The sequence below is a fragment of the Bidens hawaiensis genome, unplaced genomic scaffold (assembly GCF_021521415.1).
Source record: "Bidens hawaiensis isolate Kalapana, Puna unplaced genomic scaffold, B.hawaiensis_p1.1 tig00014523_1, whole genome shotgun sequence".
NCBI classification, from domain to species: domain Eukaryota; kingdom Viridiplantae; phylum Streptophyta; class Magnoliopsida; order Asterales; family Asteraceae; genus Bidens; species Bidens hawaiensis.
The window spans coordinates 152,902-160,182 of NW_027492265.1; positions in this window are offsets into that span (position 1 = coordinate 152,902).

A 7,281-nucleotide genomic window follows, 5' to 3' on the forward strand; every position below is an offset into this window, starting at 1 on the left:
TATTTAGTAAATTATATTCATTCTCATAATATAATAATAAAGTAAAACGATCTATTTTTAAAATAAATCATTCAAAAAAAATTCCACCCTCCCCCGACTCCAGAATAAAGAGGTAAAGGGGTAGTAATATAATAAATCACATAGAATCATATAGAATCAATGGATTCGTGGTAAAATCCCTTTATGATGTATTTAGTACAATTTTTGGCTGATATAACCAAATCCCATCCGATCCACGAAATTCCGAATCATTCAAATGGGGATTCCTTGATCAAAGATGTTCATTTGTACATGTATCATATATGCCACATGTGACATGTGATACATTTCCGCTCGGATCCATTTGTATAAAGAGTCGTAAATGAGAAAGATAATAAACATGGGCATGCGTTTCATTTAGCGATTCACATGGTAGCCTGCTCTAGTCCCCGTTTTATTGGATGGAATTTCAATGAATTAGATCTATAAGAACCCCCAAGTCCTAGCTTTTAAATAAAAATTGAATCCTTTAGAGCTCGGATTTCTAGCTCATTCGATTTTGGTAGTTAGATCATGGAATTTCTTTGTTTTTGTATTTCTACCATGCTTAATAATGACACATGTAGCATAAATTCGGTGGGTCTATTTCTTAGTTCAAGATCCCTCTTACCAACCTTACTAACTGGAATCAATGAATTAGTAGATCTATTGCGCCCAAAATGGCAATGGGCATGGGTTATGAAATTACAATCGATGGATCTGATGATCAAGTTGATTCTATAATTATAAGTTCATTTCATAACGGACCACACCGGAATAGAGTTATATACATTCTCATTGTGAGAAGGGGTCCTGAAAATAGGGTTATGCAACTCAATCATAGATGATGGAATCATCAAAGATTTGACCTTTTCAAACTCTGTCTGTAACTCACTAGAGGCCCCAAAAACAAAGAGAAGATGTGTACAAACGATATATTTAGCAACAAGAAGAAGGAAAAGGATTGCATAGAGGAACTCCCCAACATTTGTCAGATATGTCGATATCAATGGTGACTCAATATTTCGATGACTCATTTCTTCGGACAAAAGAAGATTACATAAACACTTACTCGAAATCTAACTTATCAGATTCCATTGTGGAAGACATGATTTTTTCGAAGAATTCTCCATGATATATTTGATCTATGCATAATATCATGAAAAATGGATTCAAGTTTTTAGCTGCTACTTAGTATCGGTAATAGCTCTGAAAAAGTACCTAAAAATAAAAACTTTAGGTATCTGTACCCTATCGAAGTAAGGAACCATGACATATATGTTCTGAATAGATTCCATTTTGAGAGAGTTGAATAGGGTTATATACATTCTCATTGTGAGAGTAGGTTTATACTACTCAATCATAGATGATGGAATCATCAAAGATTTGACCTTTTCAAACTCTATATTTAACTCACTAGAGGCCATGAAAACAAAGAAAAGATGTGTACAAACGATATATGCTGCAACAAGATGAAGGTTGAGGATTACATACAGGAACTCTCGAACATTTGTCAGATGTTTCGATATCAATGGTGACTCATTATTTCGATGAATCATTTCTTCGGACAGAAGAAGATTATGGAAACACTTACTCGAAATCTCGCTTATCAGATTCCATTGTGGAAGATATAACTTTTTGTGAAGAATTCGCCATGATATATCTGATCCATGCATAATATCATGAAAAATGGATACAAATTTTTGCCTGCTACTTAGTATCGGCAATAGGTCTAAAAAAGTATCTAAAAATAAAAACTTTAGATATATGTACCTTGTTGAAGTAAGGAACCATGGCATATATGATTGGAGTAGATTTCATTTTGAGATAGTTTAATAGGGTTATATACATTCTCATTGTTAGAATAAGGTTATGCAACTCAATCATAGATGATGGAATCATCAAAGATTTGACCTTTTCAAACTCTGTCTGTAACTAACTAGAGGCCCCGAAAACAAAGAGAAGACGTGTACAAACGATACATGCAACAACAAGAAGAAGGAAAAGGATTGCATAGAGGAGCTCCCGAACTTTTGTCTGATGTGTCGATATCAATGGTGACACATTATATCGATGAATCGTTTCTTCGGACAGAAGAAGCTTATGGAAACACTTACTCCAAATCTCAATTATCAGATTCCATTGTTGAAGACGTAATTTTTTCTGAAGAATTCGCCATGATATATTTGATCCATGCATAATGTCATGAAAAATGGATAAAATTTTTGGCTGCTACTTAGTATCAGCAATACGTCTGAAAAAGTATCTAAAAATAAAAACTTTAGGTATCTGTACCCTGTCGAAGTAAGGAACCATGTCATATATGTTTGGAATAGATTTCATTTTGAAAGAGTTGAATTGGGTTATATACATTCTCATTGTGAGAATAGATTTATGCAACTCAATCATAGATGATGGAGTCATCAAAGATTTGACCATTTCAAAATCGGTCTGTAACTCACTAGATGCCCCGAAAACAAAGAGAAGATGTGTAGAAACGATATACGTAGCAACAAGAAGTAGGTAAAGGATTGCATATAGGAACTCCCGAACATTTGTCAAATGTGTTGATATCGATGGTGACTCATTATTTCGATGAACCATTTCTTCGGACAGAACAAGGTTATGGAAACACTTACTCGAAATCTCACTTATCAGATTTCATTGTGGAAGACATAATTTTTTTTTTGTAGAATTCGCCATGATATATCTGATCCATGCATAATATCATGAAAAATTGATACAAATTTTTGGCTGGTACTTAGTATCGGAAATAGGTCTGAAAAATTATCTAAAAATAAAAACTTTAGATATCTGTACGTTGTCGAAGTAAGGAACCATGACATATATGTCTGAAAAATTATATATAAGCACTATCTCGTTGAAAAGTTCTATACATCTGCCGTTTCTCAACACATTTCTTTACACAAAGACTCCGTTTTTTCCTCTTTTCGGATGATAAAAATTTTTAAGAACATGGAGTGTGAATCAAACCCATGTTTGAATTAAAATTGAGATACTGATACAAGTTCTTCCCTTCTGAATCAGATAGATTCATATATGAAAGAGGTTGACAATAAGTTCTTTCAAAATTGACTATTTCTCCCTCTGTTATAGGTGTCTGCGATCGAGTAAATAGCTCTACGAACGAACGGATTGGACCGAGTTGGAAAATCGAAAGATTTGTACAAATCATACATTTCGTCACCACTTTGTAGAAAAGACTTAGGTATGAATATGTTAGATACCTTTGACTCGATTTTTGAAATAGTATCTCTCCCTAGAAAAGCATTTTTTTATCGACGAACAAAGAAAATATTTTTTTGCGAATGAACAAGATATTGAGGAATTGTCCATACGCAAAATCATCATTATTGATGCGGGCCATTTCCACATAAAAGGGGAATCATTTTTAACAACAGAAGCATAAGTGATATGGATTGTTCAAGAATCGAAATTTATTTCCTTTATAAAAAGAAGATCTCAATGAACTTCTATGAAATGATTTCACGGGATTCAGCCAATTGTATTGATCGTGGAATATCATTGAGAAATAAGAATCCTATTATCAAAGGATTTCCTGCGACACTTTCTAGTATGGAATGAGTCAATCATCCACTTTTGTATCTTATTGAACAAAAATGGTGATATTGTTCCTCCATTGATCAAGAATTTCGATTTTTGGCAAGTCTAACGATCCTCCAATAAGAAGGGTTTCATTTCTTTCAAATGAACGATTTAAAGATATATTGATTCTAAAACCTGTAGATCGTTCGGACCTTTTAATTCATAGATATAGATCCAATAAGAAGGGTTTCATTTGCTTTTTGCAAGCTGCTGAGCATGAAATGATTGAGAACAATATGATTAAAGAATATAAGGCAAGATTCCAAGTGGCTAATGCTCTTATTGCACCTACAGGGAATCTGTCAACCAAAAACCAACAACAAGTCCCTATAATTGAAGAACCAAGTGAGTATGACGCTGAAACACCATGAGTGTTTGTTGTTGGTCAGTCAAGTAATCAAGGAGGAGAATCAAGATTCAATGTTCAATTGATAGATGACGGTGATACATCATCAACGGCTAGTGGACAAGCACCCTATGTTCGTGGAAATGTGAATCATTGAAATGATTATCAAGCTATTTTCTCTGCGCTCACTGAGTTTTATAATGCATTTGTGGCAAAAAAATTTGACTCACACAAGTATAGATCAAGAAGAACATGAACAGATTGATCTTGATTACTTGGAAGATATGGATCTGGAATGGCAGGCTGCAATGCTAGCTGTGAGAAGCAAAAGGCTGTATAATAGAACTGGTAGGTCATTGGTGTCTGGACCAAATTACAGAATTGGGTTTGACAAGTCCAAAGCAATTTACTACAATTGTCAATTAGCAGGCCATTTCGGAAGAGAATGAAACCAGCCAAGACAGTTCCAAAACAACAATTAGCAACAAAGAAATCAGTTTCAATTCCAAAATTAGAATCAGGGTCAAGAAAGGCAGTTTAACAACAACTTTCAACAGCAACCATTCTAGAGAAACCAACAAGTCCCTAAACAAGCTCCTATCAATCTGAAGATAAACAATGCAAACCAAAAGGAAATGTTGCCTTAGCTCAACCACAACAAGATGGTGTGTTTAATTGGAGTAACCATGCTGATGATATTAAAAAGCTAATGTGGCATTCGTGGCAAAGATAGAGAATGATATAGAGTCCTCTTCATCTCAGGTACATTCAAATCCCACAAATCTTGAATTACTTAAAATGAATGATTCTTTGAAAAAGACAATTGGAAATTTGCAAAGTGAATGCTTTAACAAACAAAGCATCATAAATGTGTATGAAATGAGTGATGTGACATATGAGAACCCAATCAAAAGTTTGGAACAGGATTGTTTGGATAGTTACATCATTCAGTCAAGAGATATTACTGAAATTGAAGAACTGAAGAAAATGTATCATGATAACAAGTTGAAAAATACTCAACTTCAAGTTGAGGTAGATTTTTCTAAAAAATTTGGCGACAACTAGAAATATATGTCGTAAGTTGAAAAATATAAAGGGATATGATAAGTATAAAGTTGTTCCTCCACATTTTAATGATAATTACTCATTAAAAGTGTATAAGGAAATGAGAAATGCTTACCTTTATCAGTTTAGGGAGGTATTTGAAGATAGAAATGAGTTTGTTGAATATTACAAGTAGGTGGAGGTTGATGACAAGGGTGAGTTTGTGACAAAGGCTATTGAAATAGGAGAAAAATCTATTGAAAACTCCATTGGTGTGCAAGTTTCACTAGATGATTTTGATGATGATTGTTTGAATAGAGATGACTTGAGTTATTTAAGTGAAAAGATATTAAGTTTTGAAAGCTTAAAGGAAGAGAGGAGGGGCAAATAGAAACCAAAGGACAAGATCCCTTTGCTGCCAAACATTACTCCCAAAATAAAGAAACATCATGAGTAAATGAAAAGATAACATAAATCATTTGATCTATGTAGTGGATCAGAGGAAAAGAAGAATATTGAAAGATCAACACAAAAAGTGCCACAAAGAAGGGAATGTGTCAAAGGAAACAAGAAAACTAAAGAAACCATGAAGAATGATGATCTATTTATTCCTGTCTATCATGTTTTTTCTAATCAAGAACTGTTTGATGTTGGAGAAGTACAACGCATGGAATATTATGAAAGAAGATGGTCAAGACTAAGAGTTGACAATGATGAAAGACCAATCAAGATGGAGAAAATAACCTTTGTTAAAAGCTCTGTCGAAGAATTTGTACCTATCGCAATTAACTTTGATGGTTTGATCACTCACCAAAAGACCATTGGAGTTGATCCCTCAAGACTACGTGAAAGATTTAAGAGAGGTAACTCAGGAGAAAGGTTTAAAGAACAAGTTTGGTGTAAAATCAATGATGTCTATGGTCACCACACTGATTCATGTCAAGGAAGATTTTCACCAGAACCTTTTCATGTTCCTGATCATACAATTTTTGGAAAAGATTTTGCATTTAAGTCAAAGTATAATGAATATCTGTCCAAAGGGAATAAAAATGATGATTGTTATAGTCATTTATGTTGAAGAAGAAATTAAGTAAAGTAATGATAAATCTTACAAGGTTAAGAAGAAAGATTTGAGAGACAAGTTGAAGGTTCCATTGAACAAGAAACCTATCAGAACCAAATCTGATATATCCCTGCAGTCTATAGAATCTGTTGATTCTGGAAAATCAACCAGCCATAATGGACAAAGCAAGATTAAGAAAGAAATTTTCAAAATAAATAAATCAAAAGAACTCAATGGTGATGAGAAATTTCTTCTGAAACAGGGATTTTTGTGGAAACCAAGTACTGAAGCACAAGTGACAATTAACAAAAGAGAATTTGTCATTAAAGATTGCATAAGCATAGTCCCTTATAATGATTATTTGTCTGAATCCAGCTTTGAATATGATGATTCTTGAGAGATTGTTTATGAGTACCCCAAACCAGATGCAACAGTTAGTCTTGTTGCTGATGATGTGCAGGCTGAATCAGCTTGCATTTCATCACTTAACTGATTCTTTTTCCTTAATTTGTGTAGGAACAGTCCACACCAATGAATGATGTATGGTATATGGACAGTGGATGTTCCATGCACATGACATGTGACAAGTGGTCAATGGTTAACTATGAAGAAAAATTTGAAGGACCAGTTTCATTTGGGAGTAATGAAAATGGATGGAAAGTTGTGGGGAAAGGCATTCTTACCAATGGTAAAGTGTCATTTGATAATGTGCTTTATGTGGAAGGATTATAATATAACATGTTGAGCGGATATCGGATGTGTGATAAAGGTTCGAAGGTTGGATTTGATGATTCTCATTGTTTCGTCCTCAAACTTGAATTTGTAATTCCTCCTGATATGATAATGATGATGGCTCATAGAAATGAAAACTTATATGAATTAAGAAAAGATGCCATTTCTAGAGAATGTACTTGTTTTGTGTCAAAGGCCACTGAAAATGAAACAACATTGTGGCACGGAAAGCTTTGTCATGTCAACTTGAAGAATATGAACAAACTTGTTAAAGGTGAACATTTTATTGGTTTATCCTCAAGGGAGTTCAAGCTGGATGACAAGTGCATTCCGTGTTAAAAAGGAAAATAGCATAAATCATCGCACAAAGCATAGCTCATAAACTTCATTGAACAAGTGCTGGAAATGCTTCACATGGATCTCTTTGGTCCTGTGAGTGTTCCTAGTATTG